The sequence below is a fragment of the Poromitra crassiceps genome, assembly GCF_964638095.1.
Source record: "Poromitra crassiceps genome assembly, chromosome: 15".
Lineage (NCBI taxonomy): Eukaryota > Metazoa > Chordata > Actinopteri > Beryciformes > Melamphaidae > Poromitra > Poromitra crassiceps.
The window spans coordinates 15,470,621-15,496,138 of NC_139634.1; the positions used below are offsets into that span (position 1 = coordinate 15,470,621).

At 41.8% G+C, this 25,518-nt stretch overlaps 3 pseudogenes across 3 annotated transcripts; all 3 read right to left on the bottom strand.

Moving 5' to 3' along the window:
• Window positions 1-1,358: 1,358 nt before the first annotated feature.
• Window positions 1,359-6,962, bottom strand: LOC310790070 (protocadherin beta-16 pseudogene; annotated as a pseudogene). The gene is made up of 2 exons: window positions 4,635-6,962; window positions 1,359-2,453 (listed from the first exon to the last, which is right to left on the bottom strand). The product of its transcript is annotated as a protocadherin beta-16 pseudogene (transcript).
• Window positions 6,963-8,259: 1,297 nt separating this feature from the next.
• Window positions 8,260-15,777, bottom strand: LOC310790071 (protocadherin beta-16 pseudogene; annotated as a pseudogene). The gene is made up of 3 exons: window positions 13,459-15,777; window positions 9,099-10,166; window positions 8,260-8,427 (listed from the first exon to the last, which is right to left on the bottom strand). The product of its transcript is annotated as a protocadherin beta-16 pseudogene (transcript).
• Window positions 15,778-17,017: 1,240 nt separating this feature from the next.
• Window positions 17,018-24,228, bottom strand: LOC310790072 (protocadherin beta-16 pseudogene; annotated as a pseudogene). Its single transcript has 3 exons — window positions 21,910-24,228; window positions 17,639-18,706; window positions 17,018-17,047 (listed from the first exon to the last, which is right to left on the bottom strand). The product of its transcript is annotated as a protocadherin beta-16 pseudogene (transcript).
• Window positions 24,229-25,518: the final 1,290 nt, after the last annotated feature.

A 25,518-nucleotide genomic window follows, 5' to 3' on the forward strand; every position in this document is an offset into this window, starting at 1 on the left:
CACTTTCCCCAGAGTCAGAAACATGCCAGACAGACCTTTTTTTATGTAGTCTGAACTCAGGCTATCTTGACCAATTGTGAGGTTACCACAGCATGGTCAAAAGAAGGCTTTATGAGGTGAGTCATGCATTCATTCATTCAGGAATGGATAATGGATATGATGTCATCAGTGGTGATGTCATCAGTGATGATGTCATCAGTGATATCATCAATTGATTGAGTGAAAATTGTAGCCTTCCTCTGACATGAGAGGCAGGGGTACAGAGCTCCTATGCGATGTTAGCCTTGAAGGCTGCGAGATGGCTTGAAACAGTGTAAGATTTGTATTTGCTTCACTTCTCTTGATTACTGTGACAGTTTGATGTGTCTTCTTTTTTGCTAATCTGTCATTGTGGTGTATTCTGTATACACTGTACAGTATATATATACGTGCGTGGTCGAATTTACCCGTGTTAGGAAAACAACTATGTCTGCCTTTATTGCTCCATGCTGCTGTATCACTGTTTACACATGGATTTCCATGCTTAAATACCATGCGTAATGAAGATTAATTTAGGTTACGTGAGAAAAATTTGATGGTGGATAGATTTTGATTCATGAATTGAGACGACGGTAAGTGAACATTGTATTATTCTAACCAAACTTGTTTAACTTTTTATCAAAGGTCGAAGACTGAAGATAGAAAAGGGTATTGCTGTAAACATTACACATCTATAAACTATAGAGACTTGTATTGTAGGCATTTAGGTTACTGCTCATGTTGAGTAGCTTCAAATAAGCAAAAAAACAAGAACAAAATAGTAAATCATCATCATCTTTTAGTTAAAATTGGCTAGGTGGGTGGGCGGTGTGGTGGTGGTGTCTGTCACAATTGTGATGTCATCAGTGATGTCACTTGAGCAATTATGATGTCATCAGTGATGTTACTCAAGCAATTGTTGTGATGTCATCACTGATGTCACTCAAGCAACTGTGATGTGAGCCAATGGCGCACAGTTGCACGATGGCACCTAGGTGGGTGGGGGTTGTCTGTCTGTCACGATTTTGGGAGCAGGCGATATCCATAACTGCAGCCATGGCACATCATCTCGAGTCTCCACCCTAGGAGGAATCGAGCGTCACTCAAGCAATTGTGATGTCATCAGTGATAAATCCTTCCTGGCTGAGGGTATATAAGTGGTGGGAGTATAATAGGGAGAAGAGGACATGGGTGAGTTAAGGGGAAAAGTTCATTTATCCAGTCTCCACCCTAGAAATTGAATGTGTGCGAGATTGCTATAAATGGGCATAAAATGATGCACGTGATCACTTTGGATTTTATGAATATTCCATAAGGATATGTGCGTAAAACAAATTTTTTCATTGAGAAGATATTTTCTTTACCTGCAGAGTGGAGGCTGCTGAGTCGCTAGTCTCTGACATTCCTGTGCTCCTTGGTATACTGGAAACGATGTACCTGGAGCCCTTTGGCGCAGGCTGTCTGACCACCAGCTTTCCTTTCCTGGTCTCCGCTAGAAACAGACTGTACCAGTAGGCATCGTTGGAGACCAGAGTGGAATCTGCAATGGTGGAGTTCCTCTCACTGAGCACACTGTTCCTGCAGGGAGGAGCCACTTTGCTGGGCTTAGGTTTCTGACACTTGAGCACGATGGTGACCAATATGGTGATCAAGAGGAGAAATGACACTGAGCCCAGACCAATGACCAAGTACAGGTTTAAGTCTGAGAAGATGTCATATTCCAGAGGCACTTCTGTCATGTCAGAGTAGGCCTTAACAGCAGTCTCCACTGTGGACAGCTTGATGGTGACTGTAGCAGACAGAGCAGGCTGCCCGTTGTCCTTGGCAACAACAACCAGTCGTTGGTGACGTGGATCTCTGTAGCTGAACATTCTCATAGTCCGGATCTCTCCATTGTATTGGTCCAGACTGAATAAGGTGGCGTCAGTCACCTGGAGGAACTGATAGGAAATCCGAGAGTTCTGGACCGAGTCTGTGTCTATGGCTATCACCTTGGCAACCAGAGAGCCTTTATCGGTGGATCTGGGGATCTTCTCCTCCACCACCGAGCCATGCGCGCGCCATGGAGAGACAATAACCGGAGTGTTGTCATTCTGGTCCACAATGATGATGTGGACGGTCACGTTACTGCTGAGTGGAGGAACACCAGAGTCTCTGGCCTCAATGTGGAAAAGGAACTCCTTCTCGATCTCATAGTCAAAGGTCTTTAGTGCGTAAAGATTACCATTCTCTGGATTGATGGAGAACAGCATGGACATGGAGGTGTTGGCTATCTCCTTCTCTAGGATGAAATAAACTAGATACTGGTTTTCATGGAGGTCTGGGTCAAACGCAGTGAGAGAACTTAACAAGGCACCAGGTGCATTATTCTCCATGACACGGATAGTATAGAATGACTGAGGGAACTGTGGAACATTATCATTAACATCCAGCAGTTCTAAAGTCATAGTTTCATTGTCAGACAATGGAGGAGAACCTCTGTCTGTCACAGTGAAAGTGATGTCATATTCTGAAAATTTCTCACGGTCTAATGGTTCTGAAACGACCAGCTCAAAATAGTTGTCAGACGATTCCCTCAGTTTGAAAGGCATATTATTAGGAATATGTAGATCAACCACTCCATTATCACCTGAATCTTTATCATTTACACTAACCACTGCTATTACTGTGTCTAATTCAATGTTTTCTTTAACTGGTGTCTGAAATGATTTAATAGAGATTTCTGGGTGATTGTCATTCATATCTTCAACTACAATTGTTAGTTTGCATTGCCCTGATAATGCATTAATTCCTTTATCTGTTGCAATAACTTCCATATCGTAAATCCTGAAATCTTCGTAATTTAGCATTCCCTTTACAGTGACCTCACCTGTATTACAGTTCAAGTTAAATGCCTCTTGCGTTTTCTCGGATGTATACAGACTATATGAATATATTAAATCAGAATTTGACCCCTCGTCTACATCTGTTGCATTTAAATGAGCAACAAGACTTCCAATGGGAGAATTCTCCATTATATTTATGTGGTAGTTATCTTTCTCAAATGTAGGGGCGTTGTCATTTGTGTCTAAAACATGTACAATAATGCTTGCAGTACCAGAGCGAGCAGGCGTGCCGCCATCTACAGCTGTGAGTATTAAATTATGAACAGCCTGCTGCTCCCGGTCTAAATTATTTTTCAGGATCAAATCAGCAAATTTTGACCCATCTCTTCCAGTTTGAATTTCTATTGTGAAATAATTATTTTCACTCAAATGATACGTTTTCACAGAGTTTGAACCAACGTCTGGGTCGACTGCATTATTCACAGAAAAACGTTCGCCAGCTTGGGTAGCTTCCGAAATATCTAAATCTATCGTAGCTATTCTAAAATGAGGTGCATTGTCATTGATGTCCATAATCTCTAATTCGATGAAAAATATTCTTTTAGGGTTTTCAATGATGGCTTCCATTTTCACGTAACAGGATGTCTTGACAGCTGCACAGAGCGATTCTCTGTCAATTCGTTCAACAATGTAAAGCTCCCCAGTTTCTTTGTTCACGTCCAGATATTTTTTATTGCCAATTATCTCTAACCGCATTTTCCGTCCGACTAGAGTCTTGGCATCTAATCCCAGATCTCCAGCTAAATTAGCGACAACAGAGCCTTCCTCCAGTTCCTCAGGAATAGAATAGTGTGTAACCGCAGAAATTGTATTCAAGGTGGCAGCAAAGAGAAGACATCTCGTCACATACCTTTTCCAGTCTTTGGAAGAGAAATGGTGGGCATCCATTGTTTCTGTATACATGTCCTCTTCAGGTTAGTGTAAAAAAAATGCACCTCGATATTTTTGGGTAATAATCTTATGCGTCAGTCAATGATATGAGACCGCAGAAAACATTTTGCGTGTAGAATCAGCACCAGGAGCTGTCCAATTGCCCTTTTCACCAGCTCATTGTCCGACTGTCATGGCGATGAAGACTGTTGATAATGACTGGTGAACAGCGACGCTGTGTGTAAGGAACATGTCTACACAAGCATACATTCTTGATTTATTAGTTCTGTGTTATGAAATTATGTATTATTTGGTGTGCCATGAGTTAACGAGGATCAGTTGTTGTCCCCATTTCGCCGTGGTGTAATTACATTTTACGTTATTTTGTTGTGTTTTGTTTTGTTTTGTTTTGTTTTGTTTTGTTTTGTTTTGTTTTGTTTTGTTGTGTTGTCTTCCTTCCTTTCTTTCGTTCTTCCTTAATTTCGTTTGTCTTTAAACGGATTTCAGTTAACTTCAGTTTCTGGATGCAAATCTCTATTTTAAGTTATTGCCATACTTTTTTTATCAAAGTTTCAGTCAACTATATTAACGTATAATTGTAAACTAATTTGTAGCAGAGACACCAAATGCCTTGTCACAGTTCATCAGCTGTATACAGTCTTATTTTATTTGTGAATTGTTTGTTTTTATACTTGCGAACATTTAAGTTGGCGTAAAATATATGAAAGTGGTTTATGAATGAGGTAGGCCTAATATTGGTACTTGAAGGAGATTCATTTAAAAACAACCTCACCAAAAGTTAGTTACAGGAGAACCGACGAAAAAGGGGAAAAGGTGTGGAATAAAAAAAATGAGTCTCACCTGCAGAGTGGAGGCTGCTGAGTCGCTAGTCTCTGACATTCCTGTGCTCCTTGGTATACTGGACACAATGTACCTGGAGCCCTTTGGCACAGGCTGTCTGACCACCAGCTTTCCTTTCCTGGTCTCTGCTAGAAACAGACTGTACCAGTAGGCATCGTTGGAGACCAGAGTGGAATCTGCGATGGTGGAGTTCCTCTCACTGAGCACACTGTTCCTGCAGGGAGGAGCCACTTTGCTGGGGTTGGGTTTCTGACACTTGAGGACGATGGTGACCAATATGGTGATCAAGAGGAGAAATGACACCGAGCCCAGACCGATGACCAAGTACAGGTTTAAGTCTGAGAAGATGTCATATTCCAGAGGCACTTCTGTCATGTCAGAGTAGGCCTTAACAGCAGTCTCCACTGTGGACAGCTTGATGGTGACTGTAGCAGACAGAGCAGGCTGCCCGTTGTCCTTGGCAACAACAACCAGTCGTTGGTGACGTGGATCTCTGTAGCTGAACATTCTCATAGTCCGGATCTCTCCGTTGTATTGGTCCAGACTGAATAAGGTGGCGTCAGTCACCTGGAGAAACTGGTAGGTAATCCGAGAGTTCTGGACCGAGTCAGTGTCTATGGCTATCACCTTGGCAACCAAAGAGCCTTTATCGGTGGATCTGGGGATCTTCTCCTCCACCACCGAGCCGTGCGCGCGCCATGGAGAGACAATGACCGGAGTGTTGTCGTTCTGGTCCACAATGATGATGTGGACGGTCACGTTACTGCTGAGAGGAGGAACACCAGAGTCTCTGGCCTCAATATGGAAAAGGAACTCCTTCTCAATCTCATAGTCAAAGGTCTTTAGTGCATAAAGATTACCATTCTCTGGATTGATGGAGAACAGCATGGACATGGAGGTGTTGGCTATCTCCTTCTCTAGGATGAAATAAACTAGATACTGGTTTTCATGGAGGTCTGGGTCAAATGCAGTGAGGGAACTTAGCAAGGCCCCAGGTGCATTATTCTCTATGACGCGGATAGTATAGAAGGACTGAGGGAACTGTGGAACATTATCATTCACATCCAGCAGTTCTAAAGTCATAGTTTCATTGTCAGATAATGGAGGAGAACCTCTGTCTGTCACAGTGAAAGTGATGTCATATTCTGGAACTTTTTCACGGTCTAATGGTTCTGAAACGACCAGCTCAAAATAGTTATCAGAAGATTCCCTCAGTTTGAAAGGCATATTATTGGGAATATGGAGATGAACTATTCCATTATCACCTGAATCTTTATCATTTACACTAACCACTGCTATTACTGTATCTAATTCAATGTTTTCTTTGACTGGAGTCTGAAAAGATTTAATAGATATTTCTGGGTGATTATCATTCATATCTTCAACTACAATTGTTATTTTACATTGTCCTGATAAGCTATTGGCTCCTTTATCTGTTGCAATAACTTCCATGTCGTAGATCCTAAAATCTTCATAATTTAACATTCCCTTTACCGTTATCTCACCCGTGCTGGGGTTGAGATGAAATGTCTCTTGCGTTTTCTCTGATGTATACAGACTATATGAGTATACTATATCAGAATTTGACCACTCGTCTAAGTCTGTTGCATTTACATGAACAACAACACTTCCTATAGGAGAATTTTCTATTATATTTATGTTGTAGTTTTCTTTGTGAAATGTAGGGGCGTTGTCATTGGTGTCTAAAACTTGAACAATAACGCTGGCAGTACCAGAACGAGGGGGTGTACCGCCATCGACAGCTGTGAGTATTAAATTATGAACGGCCTGCTCCTCTCGGTCTAAAGACTTTTTCAAAATCAAATCAGCAAACTTCGACCCATCTCTCCCTGTCTGAACCTCAATGTTAAAATGTTCACTTTCACTCAAATGGTACGTTTTAACTGAATTGGCTCCGACATCCGGGTCAACTGCGTTGCTGAGAGAGAATCTCTCCCCAGCTGGTGTTGACTCGGATATGTCTAAATGTATTACGTCTCTTCGAAACTGTGGGGCGTTGTCGTTCATATCCAAAATTTCCAGTTCCATATTAAATATCCGTACTGGGTTTTCGAGTGTTACCTCAAGCCTTAGATAACACGATGATGACGACTTGGTAGTGCAAATATATTCCCTGTCAATCTTCTCCACAATATACAGTTCACCAGTCTCTTTGTTCACATCCAAATATTTTTTATTCGCGATGATATCAAGACGCATCTTCCTCTTACTCAGTGTTTTAACGTCCAGGCTTAGATCTGTAGCTAGATTGGCAACAACTGATCCTTCTTTCATTTCCTCAGGTATTGAATAATGAGTGACTGAAGACGATATGTGCTGAACGGTTGCAAAAAGGATAGCGAGCGAGACGTACCTTTTCCATGAACGCATTGTTACATACGAGCCCATTGTTGTGTATCTGTTCTCCATAGCAGCTCCGTCGGCAAAACGCATGGTCGCAATTACATATAGAAATGTGGTTTTGTTAGTTTTGATCCAAAGAGTATTTACTCGATCTTGATCCAATAGATAAGTAGGCGAGAAATGCTCTTAATTGTCCCAGGTCTGAATTTCAGCACCAGGGAGCTGTCCGCTTGTTTCAATGCAGCTTTACCCATCTGACTTGATTTACTGTCATGGCGAACATTGCCTCGTGTTTTCTCTAGTCAACAGCGCCACTCAATGCATAATAAGATTCTGCAACTTTCTGCATCCATATACAACCGTATTTAGATATTAGGTAAAATGTAAATAAGCGTAAACTTTTTATGCTCACTTATTCCTGAAAAAAATCTCGATGTTGACAAAACAACTAGCCTATTGCAGTCTAGTTTAATGCCTTAAGGTTAATACCATTATATGCTGGATAAAGGAATGTATAGGCTGCTACAAGATTCAAATTATAGATTTTGTTTATTTATTTTACTTAGTTTTTATTATCATTATTATTATTATTTTTATTATTATTATTATTATTATTATTATTATTATTATCATTATTGTTGTTGTTGTTGTTATTATTATCATTATAATTATAATAATTATTATTATTATTATTATTATTATTATTATTATTATAGCTATTATTATTATTATTATTATTGTTATTATTATTATTATTATTATTATTATTATTATTATTATTATTATTATTATTATTATTATTATTGCTATTGTTATGTATTTATATGTCTGTCTGTCTGTCTGTCTGTCTGTCTGTCTGTCTATAGTCTCTTAAAACAGACTGTATCATCTACATCCGGCGAATGCAGTATACAGTCTGTACATTACACCCCCAGAACATGCACAAGGAAGTTGGGAAAAAAACCTTCAGACTGGAAGGAAGTTCTATGGAATCCGACCAATCACGACACGCGAATGCGGCATATTGGATTCTGATTGGACTAATGAGCGGAAGACCCGCCTTTCTGCCGGCATATTGGATTCTGATTGGACTAATGAGCGGAAGACCCGCCTTTCTGCTTCCCATTCCTGTTGGTGCATGATTCTCCCCCACGAAGTACAGACGGTATCGCGGAAGCATTTGAAAATTGCGGAAGCCAACTCGTCTGTTCTAAGAGACTAGTCTGTCTATCTCTCTATTCTCCAGCCAGCACTGCAGCAGCTAGCAATGATGCTCCGAGAGCTGTCCGTGGTGCTGGCCGCACCCGCCCTGCAGATACTGCTTACTGCTAATGCCAGAGGACTCCGGGGAGCTGTCCGAGGCACCGGTCGTGTCTCCCGTCGGCGCGCATGCTTGCCGCCAGGGGGAGATTAAGGCTATGCATTGGTTCTCAAAGTGGAGTATGGGAAACCCCAGGGATCCTCCCGAGAAGGTTCCAAGGGGTCCCCAGGGAAAAGAGAACAATTTATTTTCACTATAATTCCATCCATACCTAATACAATGAGAGAATGTACTATTTGACTTTGGTTATGTAATAAAACATCTAAAAGATACAATCGTATGAGGTGGGGGCCTCTGGGACACAATCTTATCAAAAGGGGGCCCATGGTCTAATTTGTGTGAGTTTAGGTTTAGGGGTCCTTGAGGTGAAGGCCTTTGAGAACCACTGGCATGAACTATATTTCTTCTAATCTGCTTATTATCATTCACACCTGCTTGTTATAAAACTGGATGTGTTCCATATCTTTCTTGTCTTGGATTGCTTCAGGTCAAGTCAGCAGCCACTGAGATCCTGAACTTTGCCTTCCTCTCTTTGTGGGAGAAAGTGATCGCCTGTTTATTCCTCTGTTTCGTTTATTCTCCTCCCTTTTGTGGTGTTCTGCTGCAGTTACAGTCTTTAATGATTTCTGTCCTGCAGGCAGGAGTTTGTGTTGCTTTGTATCACCTTACTGAGTCAATATAAACGATTTAAACTACATCTGCCTCTCTTATCTGTAATGGGTCCAACACACACAGCTTTAGAGAGCTAAAGAAACAAAATGTAGAAATTGACATCTTACCTGCAGAGTGGAGGCTGCTGAGTCGCTAGTCTCTGACATTGTGCTCCTTGGTATACTGGACACGATGTACCTGGAGCCCTTTGGCACAGGCTGTCTAACCACCAGCTTTCCTTTCCTGGTCTCCGCTAGAAACAGACTGTACCAGTAGGCATCATTGGAGACCAGAGTGGAATCTGCGATGGTGGAGTTCCTCTCACTGAGCACACTGTTCCTGCAGGGAGGAGCCACTTTGCTGGGATTGGGTTTCTGACACTTCAGCACGATGGTGACCAATATGGTGATCAAGAGGAGAAATGACACCGAGCCCAGACCAATGACCAAGTACAGGTTTAAGTCTGAGAAGATGTCATATTCCAGAGGCACTTCTGTCATGTCAGAGTAGGCCTTAACTGCAGTCTCCACTGTGGACAGCTTGATGGTGACTGTAGCAGAGAGAGCAGGCTGCCCGTTGTCCTTGGCAACAACAACCAGTCGTTGGTGACGTGGATCTCTGTAGCTGAACATTCTCATAGTCCGGATCTCTCCGTTGTATTGGTCCAGACTGAATAAGGTGGCATCAGTCACCTGGAGAAACTGGTAGGTAATCCGAGAGTTCTGTACCGAGTCGGTGTCTATGGCTATCACTTTGGCAACCAGGGAGCCTTTATCGGTGGATCTAGGGATCTTCTCCTCCACCACCGAGCCATGCGCACGCCATGGAGAGACAATGACCGGAGTGTTGTCATTCTGGTCCACAATGATGATGTGGACGGTCACGTTACTGCTGAGTGGAGGAACACCAGAGTCTCTGGCCTCAATGTGGAAAAGGAACTCCTTCTCGATCTCATAGTCAAAGGTCTTTAGTGCGTAAAGATTACCATTCTCTGGGTTGATGGAGAACAGCATGGACATGGAGGTGTTGGTTATCTCCTTCTCTAGGATGAAATAAACTAGATACTGGTTTTCATGGAGGTCTGGGTCAAACGCAGTGAGGGAACTTAGCAAGGCCCCAGGTGCATTATTCTCCATGACGCGGATAGTATAGAATGACTGAGGGAACTGTGGAACATTATCATTAACATCCAGCAGTTCTAATGTCATAGTTTCGTTATCAGACAATGGAGGAGAACCTCTGTCTGTTACAGTGAAAATTATGTCATATTCTGGAACTTTCTCACGGTCCAATGGTTCTGAAATGACCAACTCAAAATAATTATCAGAAGATTCTTTAAGTTTGAATGGCATATTATCGGGAATATGGAGGTTAACCATTCCATAATCACCTGAATCTTTATCACTGACACTGATTACTGCTATTACTGTGTCTAATTCGATGTTTTCCTTGACTGGAGTCTGGAATGATTTAATAGATATTTCTGGGTGATTGTCATTCATATCTTCCACTAGAATTGTTAGTTTGCATTGCCCTGATAAGCTATTGGCTCCTTTATCTGTTGCAATAACTTCCATATCGTAGATCCTAAAATCTTCATAATTTAGCACCCCCTTTACCGTTATCTCACCCGTGCTGGGGTTAAGATGAAATGTCTCTTGTGTTTTCTCTGATGTATACAGACTATATGAGTATATTATATCAGAATTTGACCCCCCGTCTAAGTCTGTTGCATTTAGATGAACAACAAGGCTTCCAATGGGAGCATTTTCTATTATATTTATTTGGTAGATATCTTTGTCAAATGTAGGGGCGTTGTCATTAGTGTCTAAAACTTGAACAATGATGCTGGCAGTACCAGAACGTGTAGGTGTACCGCCATCTACGGCTGTGAGTATTAAATTATGAACAGCCTGCTGCTCCCGATCTAATGCCTTTTTCAAAATCAAATCAGCAAACTTCGACCCATCTCGCCCAGTCTGAACCTCAATGTTAAAATGTTCACTTTCACTCAAATGATACGTTTTTACTGAATTGGCTCCGACATCAGGGTCAACTGCGTTGCTAAGAGAGAATCTCTCCCCAGCTGGTGTTGACTCAGATATATCTAAATGTATTACATCTCTTCGAAACTGTGGGGCGTTGTCGTTCATATCCAAAATTTCCAGTTCTATATTAAATATCCGTACTGGGTTTTCGAGTGTTACCTCAAGCTTTATATAGCACGATGTTAGCATTTTTGTACAAATATATTCCCTGTCAATCTTCTCTACAACATACAGTTCCCCAGTCTCTTTGTTCACATCCAGATATTTTTTATTCGCTATGATATCAAGACGCATCTTCCTCTTACTCAGTGTTTTAACATCCAAACTGAGATCTGTAGCTAGATTGGCGACAACTGATCCTTCTTTCATTTCCTCAGGTATGGAATAATGAGTGACTGAAGACGATATATGCTGAACGGTTGCAAAAAGAATAACGAGCGAGACGTACCTTTTCCACGACCCCATTGTTACATACGAGCCCAGTGTTGTGTCTGTTCTCCAGCTCAGTCGGCAAAACGCATGGTTGCAATTACATAGGCTAGAAATGTTTTTTGTAGTTTTGATCCAAAGAGTATTTAGTCGCTCTAGATCCAATAGATAAGCAGGCGATAAGTAGAAAGAAATGCTCTTAATTGTCCCGGGTCTGAGGGTCTGAATTTCAGCACCAGGGAGCTGTTTCAATGCAGCTTTACCCATCTGACGTGATTTACTGTCATGGCGAACATTGCGTCTTTTATCTAGTCAACAGCGCCACTCAATGCATAATACGATTCTGCAACATTCTGCATCCATGTTTAGTAATTACAACGTATTTAGATAATATGTAAAAAATAAAATAAGCGTAAACATTTTAGCTGACGCACTTATTCCTGAAAAGAACAACTAGCCTATTGCAGTCTTGTTTAATGCCTTAAGTTTAATACCATTATTATGCTGGATAAAGGAAACGTAGGCTACACGATTCAAATTAGGATTGATTTATTGATTTATTGATTTATTGATTGATTGATTGGTTGATTGATTGATTGATTTATGTATTTATGTATTTATGTATGTATGTATGTATGTATGTATGTATGTATGTATGTATGTATGTATGTATGTATTTAGTTCGTTCGTTTTTATTATTATTTATGTATTATTATTATTATTATTGATATTTATTTATTTATTTATTTGTTATTGTTTAAATTCTTTGCGGTTTGTGACGAAAATCATTTTATAGACATCATTTTTTTTTTACATGTAATATCTTGGCACGGTCACTGGCTGTGTCTGCACTCTCCAGCCAGCGCTGCAGCAGCGAGCAATGACAGGAGGGCTCCGAGAGCTGTCCCCGGTGCTGGCCGCACCTACACTGCAGATTCTGCTTACTGCTAATGCCAGAGGACTCCCGGGAGCTGTCCGAGGTACCCGTCGTTTCTCCCCTCGGCGCGCATGCTTGCCGCCAGAGGGAGAGTAGGCTATGCAGTGGTTCTCACAAGTGGAGTATGTATGGGGACCCGCAGGGGTCCTTGAGAAGGTTCCAGGGGGTCCCCAGCAAAAATAGAATAGTTTATTTTCACCATAATTCCATCCATATCTAAGACAACCAGAGAATGTATTTTACTTTGGTCTTACACTTCCTGTAATAAATCATCTAACAGGAAAAATCGTATGAGGTGGGGGTCCCTGTGACACAATCTTATCAAATGGGGGTACGTGGTCTAATTTGTAAGTAAGTAAGTAAGTAAGTAAGTAAGTAAGTAATTCTTTTTTTCTATAGCACCTTTCACAGCACAAGGTCACTAAGTGCTTCACAGAGAAACAGAGTCGAAATTACAATAAAACTGAGGTAAAAAACACACAAGAAGCAACGATGAACAAGATGCATACATGATAAAGACACAGGGGAAAATAAACCGAAAGCTTGCCGGAACAGAAAGGACTTTAGCTGTTTCTTAAAAATATCCACGGAGGCAGAGGCTCTTAGGTCCAGGGGGAGAGCGTCAGTTTAGGGGTCAGAGATTTGTGTCAGTTTAGGGGTCCTTGGGGTGAAAACGTTTGAGAACCACTGGCATAAAGTATACTTGTGATGTGCTTGTGAGCATTCAGACCTGCTTTTTGTGTTATAAAACTGGGTGTGTTCCAGCACTTATTGCGGAGTCTTTGACTTCACGTCAACTCAGCGCCCACTGAGATCGTGAACTTTACCTGCCTCTCTTTGTGGGAGAAAGTGATCGCCTGTTTATTCCTCAGTTTAGTTTATTATCCTCCCTTCTGTGGTGTACTGCTGCAGTTAGTATTTATTAGTGATTCCTGTCCTGCGGGCAGTTTTTGTTGTTTTGTATCACCTTGCTGAGTCAAAATAAACTACATCTGCCTCTCTTCTCTGTAGTTGGGTCCAACACACACAGCTTTAAAGAGCTAAAGAAACAAAATGTAGAAATTGACATCTCACCTGCAGAGTGGAGGCTGCTGAGTCGCTAGTCTCTGACATTCCTGTGCTCCTTGGTATACTGGACACGATGTACCTGGAGCCCTTTGGCACAGGCTGTCTGACCACCAGCTTTCCTTTCCTGGTCTCTGCTAGAAACAGACTGTACCAGTAGGCATCGTTGGAGACCAGAGTGGAATCTGCGATGGTGGAGTTCCTCTCACTGAGCACACTGTTCCTGCAGGGAGGAGCCACTTTGCTGGGCTTGGGTTTCTGACACTTGAGCACGATGGTGACCAGTATGGTGATCAAGAGGAGAAATGACACCGAGCCCAGACCAATGACCAAGTACAGGTTTAAGTCTGAGAAGATGTCATATTCCAGAGGCACTTCTGTCATGTCAGAGTAGGCCTTAACTGCAGTCTCCACTGTGGACAGCTTGATGGTGACTGTAGCAGACAGAGCAGGCTGCCCGTTGTCCTTGGCAACAACAACCAGTCGTTGGTGATGCGGATCTCTGTAGCTGAACATTCTCATAGTCCGGATCTCTCCATTGTATTGGTCCAGACTGAATAAGGTGGCGTCAGTCACCTGTAGAAACTGGTAGGAAATCCGAGAGTTCTGGACCGAGTCAGTGTCTATAGCTATCACCTTGGCAACCAGAGAGCCTTTATCGGTGGATCTGGGGATCTTCTCCTCCACCACCGAGCCATGCGCGCGCCATGGAGAGACAATGACTGGAGTGTTGTCATTCTGGTCCACAATGATGATGTGGACGGTCATGTTACTGCTGAGTGGAGGAACACCAGAGTCTCTGGCCTCAATGTGGAAAAGGAACTCCTTCTCAATCTCATAGTCAAAGGTCTTTAGTGCGTAAAGATTACCATTCTCTGGATTGATGGAGAACAGCATGGACATGGAGGTGTTGGCTATCTCCTTCTCTAGGATGAAATAAACTAGATACTGGTTTTCATGGAGGTCTGGGTCAAACGCAGTGAGGGAACTTAGCAAGGCCCCAGGTGCATTATTCTCCATGACACGGATAGTATAGAATGACTGTGGGAACTGTGGAACATTATCATTAACATCCAGCAGTTCTAAAGTCATAGTTTCATTGTCAGATAATGGAGGAGAACCTCTGTCTGTCACAGTGAAAGTGATGTCATATTCTGGAACTTTCTCACGGTCTAATGGTTCTGAAACAACCAACTCAAAATAGTTATCAGAGGATTCCCTCAGTTTGAAAGGCATATTATTGGGAATATTGAGATTAACCACTCCATTATCCCCTGAATCTTTATCACTGACACTGATTACTGCTATTACTGTGTCTAATTCGATATTTTCCTTAACTGGAGTCTGAAACGATTTAATAGATATTTCTGGGTGATTATCATTCATATCTTCAACTACAATTGTTATTTTACATTGCCCTGATAAGCTATTAGCTCCTTTATCTGTTGCAATAACTTCCATGTCGTAGATTCTAAAATCTTCATAATTTAACATTCCCTTTATCGTTATCTCTCCGGTGCTGGGGTTAAGATGAAATGTCTCTTGTGTTTTCTCTGATGTATACAGACTATATGAGTATATTATATCAGAATTTGACCCCTCGTCTAAGTCTGTTGCATTTAGATGAACAACAATACTTCCTATAGGAGAATTTTCTATTATATTGATGTGGTAGTTTTCTTTGTCAAATGTAGGGGCGTTGTCATTAGTGTCTAAAACTTGAACAATAACGCTGGCAGTACCAGAACGTGTAGGTGTACCGCCATCTACAGCTGTGAGTATTAAATTATGAAGAGCCTGCTGCTCCCGATCTAAAGTCCTTTTCAAAATCAAATCAGCAAACTTCGACCCATCTCTCCCTGTCTGAACTTCAATGTTAAAATGTTCACTTTCACTCAAATGGTACGTTTTAACTGAATTGGCTCCGACATCAGGGTCAACTGCGTTGCTAAGAGAGAATCTCTCCCCAGCTGGTGTTGACTCAGATATATCTAAATGTATTACGTCTCTTCGAAACTGTGGGGCGTTGTCGTTCATATCCAAAATTTCCAGTTCTATATTAAATATCCGCACTGGGTTTTCGAGTATTACCTCAATCTTTAGATAGCATGACGACTTTGTATTGCAGATATATTCCCTGTCAATCTTCTCAACAATATACAGTTCACCAGTCTCTTTGTTCACATCCAGATATTTTTTACCGATGACATCAAGACGCATCTTCCTCTTACTCAGTGTTTTAACGTCCAGGCTTAGATCTGTAGCTAGATTGGCGACAACTGATCCTTCTTTCATTTCCTCAGGTATGGAATAATGAGTGACTGAAGACGATATGTGTTGAACGGTTGCAAAAAGCATAACGAGCGAGACGTACCTTTTCCACGACCCCATTGTTACATATGAGCCCATTGTTGTGTATCTGTTGTTCTCCATAGCAGCTCAGTCGGCAAAACGCATGGTCGCAATTATAGAAATGTGGTTTTGTTGTAGTTTTGATCCCAACCGTATTTATTTGATCTAGATCCAATAGATAAGTAGTCGATAAGTAGAAAGAAATGGTCGTAATTGTCCCGGGTCTGAATTTCAGCATCAGGGAGCTGTCCGCTTGTTTCAATGCAGCTTTACCCATCTGACTTGATTTACTGTCATGGCGAACCTTGCGTCGTCTTTTATCTAGTCAACAGCGCCACTCAATGCATAATAAGATTCTGCAACTTTCTGCATCCATGTTTTGTAGCTAATATGCAACCATTTGGAGGTCAAATTAAATAATCGTAAACTTTGTAGCTGCTGCACTTATTCCTGAAAAGAATCTGTTGGTTGATAACTAGCCTATTGCAGTGTAGTTAAATGCCTTAATTATTATATGTTGGATAAAGGAAACGTAGGCTACACTATTCAAATTAAGATTATATTTATGTATTTATTTATTTATGTATTTATGTATTTATGTATTTATTTATTTATTTATTTATTTATTTATTTATTTATTTAACTATTTATTTATTTATTTATTTATTTATTGAGTTAGTTATTATTATTATTATTATTATTATTATTATTATCATTATATTATTATTATTATTATTATTATTATTATTGTTGTTTATTTATTGATGTTTGTTTATTTATTTATTTATTTGTTTTTTATTGTTTGTTTGTTATTTAACTTCTTTGTGGTTTGTGAAGAATATCATTTTATAGAGGTAAAAAAACATGTAAAATCTTGGCACTGTCACTGGCTGTGTCGCCACTCTCCAGCCGGCGCTGCAGCAGCTAGCAATGACAGGAGCGCTCCGAGAGCTGCCCGTGGTGCTGGCCGCACCCGCAATGCAGATACTGCTAATGCCAGAGGACTCCCAGGAGCTGTCCGGGGTACCGGTCGTGTCTCCCGTCGGCGCGCATGCTTGCCGCCAGGGGGAGATTAAGGCTATGCATTGGTTCTCAAAATGGAGTATGGTGACCCCCAGGGGTCCTCGAGAAGGTTCCAGGGGGTCCCCAGCAAAAATATAATAATTTATTTTCACTATAATTCCATCCATATCTAACAGAATGAGAGAATGTATGACTATTTGACTTTGGGCATGTGTTTCATACACTTTCTGAAAAGGGAAAAGGGGTCTGGGGTCTCTGGGACACAATCTTATCAAATGGAATTCCATGGTCTAATTTGTTGTCAGTTGAGGGGTCCTTGAGGTGAAGACGTTTGAGAACCACTGGCATAAAGTTTCGAATCTGTTTGTGATGATTCAGAACTGCTTTGTGTGTTATAAAACTGGATGTGTTCCAGACTTGGATTGCTTCACGTCAAGTCAGCGGCCACTGAGATCCTGAACTTTACCTGCTTCTCTTTGTGGGAGAAAATGATCGCCTGTTTATTCCCCCATTTAGTTTATTATCCTCCCTTCTATAGTATTCTGCTGCAGTTACAGTCGTAGTGATTCCTGTCCATGCGGGCAGGAGTTTTTGTTGTTTTGTATCACCTTGCTGGGTCAATAGGAAGACTTAAACTACAACTGCCTCTCTTTGCATTTGGGTCCAACACACACACACACACACACACACACACACACACACACACACACACACACACACACACACACACACACACACACACACACACACACACACACACACACACACAGCTTTAGAGATCTGAAGAAACAAAATATAGAAATTGACATCTCACCTGCAGAGTGGAGGCTGCTGAGTCGCTAGTCTCCGACATTGTGCTCCTTGGTATACTGGACACGATGTACCTGGAGCCCTTTGGCACAGGCTGTCTAACCACCAGCTTTCCTTTCCTGGTCTCCGCTAGAAACAGACTGTACCAGTAGGCATCGTTGGAGACCAGAGTGGAGTCTGCGATGGTCGAGTTTCTCTCACTGAGCACACTGTTCCTGCAGGGAGGAGCCACTTTGCTGGGCTTGGGTTTTTGACACTTGAGCACGATGGTGACCAATATGGTGATCAAGAGGAGAAATGACACCGAGCCCAGACCGATGACCAAATACAGGTTTAAGTCTGAGAAGATGTCATATTCCAGAGGCACTTCTGTCATGTCAGAGTAGGCCTTAACAGCAGTCTCCACTGTGGACAGCTTGATGGTGACTGTAGCAGACAGAGCAGGCTGCCCGTTGTCCTTGGCAACAACAACCAGTCGTTGGTGACGTGGATCTCTGTAGCTGAACATTCTCATAGTCCGGATCTCTCCGTTGTATTGGTCCAGACTGAATAAGGTGGCATCAGTCACCTGGAGAAACTGGTAGGTAATCCGAGAGTTAAGTACAGAGTCGGTGTCTATGGCTATCACCTTGGCAACCAGAGAGCCTTTATCGGTGGATCTGGGGATCTTCTCCTCCACCACGGAGCCATGCGCGCGCCATGGAGAGACAATGACCGGAGCGTTGTCGTTCTGGTCCACAATGCTGATGTGAACGGTCACGTTACTGCTGAGTGGAGGAACACCAGAGTCTCTGGCCTCAATGTGGAAAAGAAACTCCTTCTCGATCTCATAGTCAAAGGTCTTTAGAGCGTAAAGATTACCGTTCTCTGGATTGATAGAGAACAGCATGGACATGGAGGTGTTGGCTATCACCTTCTCTAGAATGAAATAAACTAGATACTGGTTTTCATGGAGGTCTGGGTCAAACGCAGTGAGGGAACCTAGCAAGGCTCCAGGTGCATTATTCTCCATGACGCGGATAGTATAGAATGACTGAGGGAACTGTGGAACATTATCATTAACATCCAGCAGTTCTAAAGTCATAGTTTCATTATCAGATAATGGAGGAGAACCTCTGTCTGTCACAGTGAAAGTGATGTCATATTCTGGAACCTTTTCACGGTCTAATGGTTCTGAAACGACCAACTCAAAATAGTTATCAGAAGATTCCCTCAGTTTGAAAGGCATATTTTTGGGAATATGGAGATTAACCACTCCATTATCACCTGAATCTTTATCACTTACACTAACCACTGCTACTACTGTGTCTAGTTCGATGTTTTCCTTGACAGGAGTCTGAAACGACTTAATAGATATTTCTGGGTGATTGTCATTCATATCTTCAACTAGAATTGTTATTTTACATTGGCCTGATAAGCTATTGGCTCCTTTATCTGTTGCAATAACTTCCATATCATAGATCCTAAAATCTTCATAATTTAGCATTCCCTTTACAGTTATCTCACCGGTGCTGGGGTTAAGATGAAATGTCTCTTGCGTTTTCTCTGATGTATACAGACTATATGAGTATATCATATCAGAATTGGATCCCTCGTCTAAGTCTGTTGCATTTAGATGAATAACAATACTTCCAATGGGAGCATTTTCTATTATATTGATCTTGTAGTTTTCTTTGTCAAATGTAGGGGCGTTGTCATTAGTGTCTAAAACATGAACAATAATGCTGGCAGTACCAGAACGTGTAGGTGTACCGCCATCTACAGCTGTGAGTATTAAATTATGAACAGCCTGCTGCTCTCGATCTAAAGTCTTTTTTAAGATAAAATCAGCAAACTTCGACCCATCTCTCCCTGTTTGAACTTCAATGTTAAAATGTTCACTTTCAGTCAAATCGTACGTTTTTACTGAATTGCTTCCAACATCTGGATCGACGGCGTTGCTCAGAGAGAATCTCTCCCCCGCTGGTGTTGACTCAGATATATCTAAATGTATTGCGTCTCTTCGAAACTGTGGGGCGTTGTCGTTCATATCCAAAATTTCTACCTCTATATTAAAGATTCGTAAGGGATTTTCAAGGGTTACCTCCAGCTTTAGATAGCACGATGATGACACCTTATTGCAAATATATTCCCTGTCAATCTTCTCCACAACATACAGCTCACCAGTCTCTTTGTTCAAATCCAGATATTTTTTACTAGCGATGGTATCAAGACGCATCTTCCTCTTACTCAGTGTCTTAAGATCCAAGCTGAGATCTGTAGCTAGATTGGCGACAACTGATCCTTCTTTCATTTCCTCCGGTATTGAATAATGAGTGACTGAAGAATATATGTGCTGAACGGTTGAAAAAAGAATGATGAGCGAAACGTACCTTTCCCATGACCCCATTGTTACATAGGAGCCCGTGTCTCTTCTCCGTACAAAGCAGCCTCAGTCGTCAAAACGCATGGTCGCAATTGTATGGAGAGGGAAAAAAACGTCTTGATCCAAAAAGTATTTACTCGATCTTGATCCAATGGATATGTATGGAAGCAAATTGTCTTAATTGTCCCGGGTCTGAATTTCAGCACCAGAGAGCTGTTCCCTTGTTTCAATGCTTTACCCCTCTGACGAGAACTCAGTCATGGCGAACCTGACCTCGTCTTTTATCTAGTCAACAGCGCCACTATATGCATATTATAATATTCTGCAACTAACTGTATCTATGTTTTGTAGCTGAAAATTAACATTTAGATATGCGAAATTAAAATGTAAGCTTTTTAGGCGCTGCAGTTTTCCCTGAAAATAATCATTAGGTTGATAGAACTATATTACAGCCTAGTTTAATGCCTTATTATATGCTGGATAATGGAAACGGGTTCAAATTAGGATTTTTTTTTATTTATTTATTTATTTATTTATTTATTTATTTATTTATTTATTTATTTTTGTCTATTTGTTTGTTTGTTTATCCTTTGTGAATAATATATAATTTGATAGACAGAGCTGCAGCAGCTGGCAAAGCCAGGAGGGCTCCCGGAGCTGTCCATGGTGCTGGCCGCACCCGCGCTGCAAAGGCTGCGAATGCTGGGAGCTGGCCGAGTTCCTGGTCGTGTCTCCCGTCGCTCGCAGGCTTGCCACCTGCCGGAGATGACTGCCTATAGCAGTGGTTCTCAAAGTGTGGTCCAGGGACCGCCAGGGGTCCTTGAGAAGTTTCCAGGGGGCCCAGCAAAAAGAGAAATAATCTATTTTCACTATAATTCCATCCATATATGACAGAATGACAGAATGACTATTTTGATATGGTTACACTTTCTTTAATAAAACGTCTCAAACAAAAGATCTTATCAAATGAGGGACCCTGGGACAAAACCTTATCAAATTGTGGTCTGTGGTCTAATTTCTGTCAGTTTAGAGGTCCTTGGCATGAACACTTTTGAGAAGCACTGGCTATATGTTGCTGCTATATACGTCATAATCTGCTTGTGATCATTTGCACTTGCTTTGTGTTATATGTGGCTGCAACATGTTCTCACTCCCCCTGCATCGATTTGCATCGCTTTGTCAAAGGTCAGTGATGCCTTGGGGTTGGGGTTAGGTACTGGTAACCACTTGGTTGGGGTTAGGGTTTGGATATGGGTCAAGGTTATAGGGATGGAAGCACCACTAGCTCCATCTCCTGCAGACCAGAATATTCCCCCTCCGAGGGGTAGAATTGCCTTTCCAATGCCGGGGTCCATTTGGTGGTTAAAATCCCTGGTGGCCCGCTTTGCCAGTGCATATAGCAGGCTGCCCCATGCCTCAGTCCCAGGGCATCACCTCCTTTGCAGGTGCAGCCGTGTGCATCATAAGCAAACGTGCCTGCTGCAGCGTGGATGCAAACATGATGCACAAGGGTACCATGCACGTCAAACACATGACGCACAATTTATGTGACAAAGCAGCTAAAATAGAATCTAATTTTCCAGGCCTTTTTTGCTGAGTCTTGCATTGCTTCACGTCAAGCCAATGGCCACTGAGACCCTGAACTTTGCCTGCATCTCTTCGTGCAAGACAGTGATCACCTGTTTATTTCTCAAGTTAGTTTATTATCCTGCCTGTGGGTTTTGCTGCAGTTATACTGTCTTTAATTATTCCTGCCCTGCTGGCAGTAGCTTTTGTTGTTTTGTATCACCTTGCTGAGTCTATATAAAAGACTGAAGCTACATCAGCCTCTTGAGTCTTCTCTGCAATTGGGTCCAACACACACAGCTTTAGAGAGCTAAAGAAACAAAATGTATAAATTGACATCTCACCTGCAGAGTGGAGGCTGCTGAGTCGCTAGTCTCCGACATTGTGCTCCTTGGTATACTGGACACGATGTACCTGGAGCCCTTTGGCACAGGCTGTCTAACCACCAGCTTTCCTTTCCTGGTCTCCGCTAGAAACAGACTGTACCAGTAGGCATCGTTGGAGACCAGAGTGGAGTCTGCGATGGTGGAGTTTCTCTCACTGAGCACACTGTTCCTGCAGGGAGGAGCCACTTTGCTGGGCTTGGGTTTCTGACACTTGAGCACGATGGTGACCAATATGGTGATCAAGAGGAGAAATGACACCGAGCCCAGACCGATGACCAAATACAGGTTTAAGTCTGAGAAGATGTCATATTCCAGAGGCACTTCTGTCATGTCAGAGTAGGCCTTAACAGCAGTCTCCACTGTGGACAGCTTGATGGTGACTGTAGCAGACAGAGCAGGCTGCCCGTTGTCCTTGGCAACAACAACCAGTCGTTGGTGACGCGGATCTCTGTAGCTGAACATTCTCATAGTCCGGATCTCTCCGTTGTATTGGTCCAGACTGAATAAGGTGGCATCAGTCACCTGGAGAAACTGGTAGGTAATCCGAGAGTTCTGGACAGAGTCAGTGTCTATGGCGATCACCTTGGCAACCAGAGAGCCTTTGTCGGTGGATCTGGGGATCTTCTCCTCCACCACTGAGCCATGCGCGCGCCATGGAGAGACAATGATTGGAGTGTTGTCGTTCTGGTCCACAATGATGATGTGGACGGTCACGTTACTGCTGAGTGGAGGAACACCAGAGTCTCTGGCCTCAATGTGGAAAAGGAACTCCTTCTCAATCTCATAGTCAAAGGTCTTTAGTGCGTAAAGATTACCATTCTCTGGATTGATGGAGAACAGCATGGACATGGAGGTGTTTGCTATCTCCTTCTCTAGGATGAAATAAACTAGATACTGGTTTTCATGGAGGTCTGGGTCAAAGGCAGTGAGGGAACTTAGTAAAGCCCCGGGTGCGTTATTCTCCATGACACGGATAGTATAGAATGACTGTGGGAACTGTGGAACATTATCATTAACATCCAACAGTTCTAAAGTCATAGTTTCATTATCAGATAATGAAGGAGAACCTCTGTCTGTCACAGTGAAAGTAATGTCATATTCTGGAACTTTCTCACGGTCTAATGGTTCTGAAACAACCAGCTCAAAATAGTTATCAGAAGATTCCCTCAGTTTGAAAGGCATATTTTGGGGAATATGGAGATTAACCACTCCATTATCCCCTGAATCTTTATCACTGACACTGATTACTGCTATTACTGTGTCTAATTCGATATTTTCCTTAACTGGTGTCTGAAAAGATTTAATAGATATTTCTGGGTGATTATCATTCATATCTTCAACTACAATTGTTATTTTGCATTGCCCTGATAAGCTATTCGCTCCTTTATCTGTTGCAATAACTTCCATATCGTAGATCCTATAATCTTCATAATTTAACATTCCCTTTACTGTTATCTCTCCGGTGCTGGGGTTAAGATGAAATGTCTCTTGTGTTTTCTCTGATGTATACAGACTATATGAGTATAGTATATCAGAATTTGACCCCTCGTCTAAGTCTGTTGCATTTAGATGAACAACGACACTTCCAATGGGATAATTTTCTATTATATTGATGTTGTAGTTTTCTTTGTCAAATGTAGGGGCGTTGTCATTTGTGTCTAAGACATGAACAATAATGCTGGCAGTACCAGAACGTGTAGGTGTACCGCCATCTACAGCTGTGAGTATTAAATTATGAACGGCCTGCTCCTCTCGGTCTAAAGACTTCTTTAAAATCAAATCAGCAAACTTCGACCCATCTCTCACAGTCTGAACCTCAATGTTAAAATGTTCACTTTCACTCAAATGGTACGTTTTGACTGAATTGGATCCGACATCTGAGTCAACTGCGTTGCTAAGGGAAAATCTCTCCCCCGCTGGTGTTGACTCGGATATGTCTAAATGTACTGCGTCTCTTCGAAACTGTGGGGCGTTGTCGTTCATATCCAAAATTTCTAGTTCTATATTAAATATTCGTAATGGATTTTCGAGTGTTACCTCCAGCCTTAGATAGCACGATGCTGACTTTGAAGGACAAATATATTCCCTGTCAATCTTCTCCACGATGTACAGTTCACCAGTCTCTTTGTTCACATCCAGATATTTTTTACCGATTATATCAAGACGCATCTTCCTCTTACTCAGTGTTTTAACATCCAAGCTGAGATCTGTAGCTAGATTGGCGACAACTGATCCTTCTTTCATTTCCTCAGGTATGGAATAATGAGTGACTGAAGACGATATGTGCTGAACGGCTGCAAAAAGAATAATGAGCTGGACATACCTTTTCCACGACCCCATTGCTACATACGAGCCCATGTTGTTATCTGTTCCCGTACAAAGCAGCGTCAGTCGGTAAAATGCATGGTCCTAATATATGGGGGGAATAAATTGTTGTAGCTTTGATCCAAACTAGGCCTCCTCGATCTTGATCCAAAAAGATATGTAGGCGATAAGTAGAATAAGTAAATTGTCTTAATTGTCCCTGGTCTAAATTTCAGCACCAGGGAGCTGTCCGCTTGTTTAAATGCTTTGCCCCTCTGACTAGGATTTACTGTCATGGCGATCATTGCCTCGTCTATTATCTAGTCAACAGCGCCACTCTATGCATATCATAAGATTCTGCAAGCAACTGCACCCATGTTTTGTAGCTAAAATGCAATCGAATTTAGATAAAGGGTGAAATTTAAAAGCAACCTTTGCTTATTAACTGCTGCAGTTGTTCGTGAAAATAATCAATATAGGTTCATAAAACAACTAGCCTATATAATTTAATGCATCAGTTGATTGTTCTATGCTGGGTAACGGAAACATACACATTTCAAATCGGATTTGTTTATTTTATTTTACTTTAAGGCTACTTAACATCTATACAAAATTAAAAATAAAACATTTCTTACGGCAAGAAAACAATAGCCTAAGCCTATTTGTTCAAGAAAGATGTGCGGATCTGTACACATCATTAACAAATGGGTGTGTCATGAGAACCATAAGAGGTATGCATTATGATTTAGTGGTGAACAGTGACACCATGTGACTAAACCCTTTGAGTCCATGGTGGTCTGGTGCAAGGTAGTACCGTCTATGGCAGACACACACTTGATGTAGTGAACACTGTTGAAATAATGCTGCCTTCCAGACACCTGGGACGTAGGTGTTTCCCAGTGGAAAAGTCCCACCCCCCACCTTCAAAGCATTCCAGAGCACAAAGGCAAAACGCAACCAAGAAACATGGCGGACCGCGACAAACTTTTTTTTGTTTGGCAAATAGCAAGACAGCTTAACAACGAGTAGAGCACCATCCTTACATATTTAAATGAAAATGAGGAGCAGCAATGACACATAATGTAACAGACTCTATTATCCATTTTATTAAGGCACTTAATACTTTGGACTACATACTCCATGTTGCGGCCATTGTTGTGTCACTTGTGTGACGTCAGACAACTGGTTCGCAGCCTAGTGGGGGTAGATTTTTTTCTCCCAGTTTTCAAGTGGGAGCTCCCACTTTGAGTGCCGTTCCAGCGC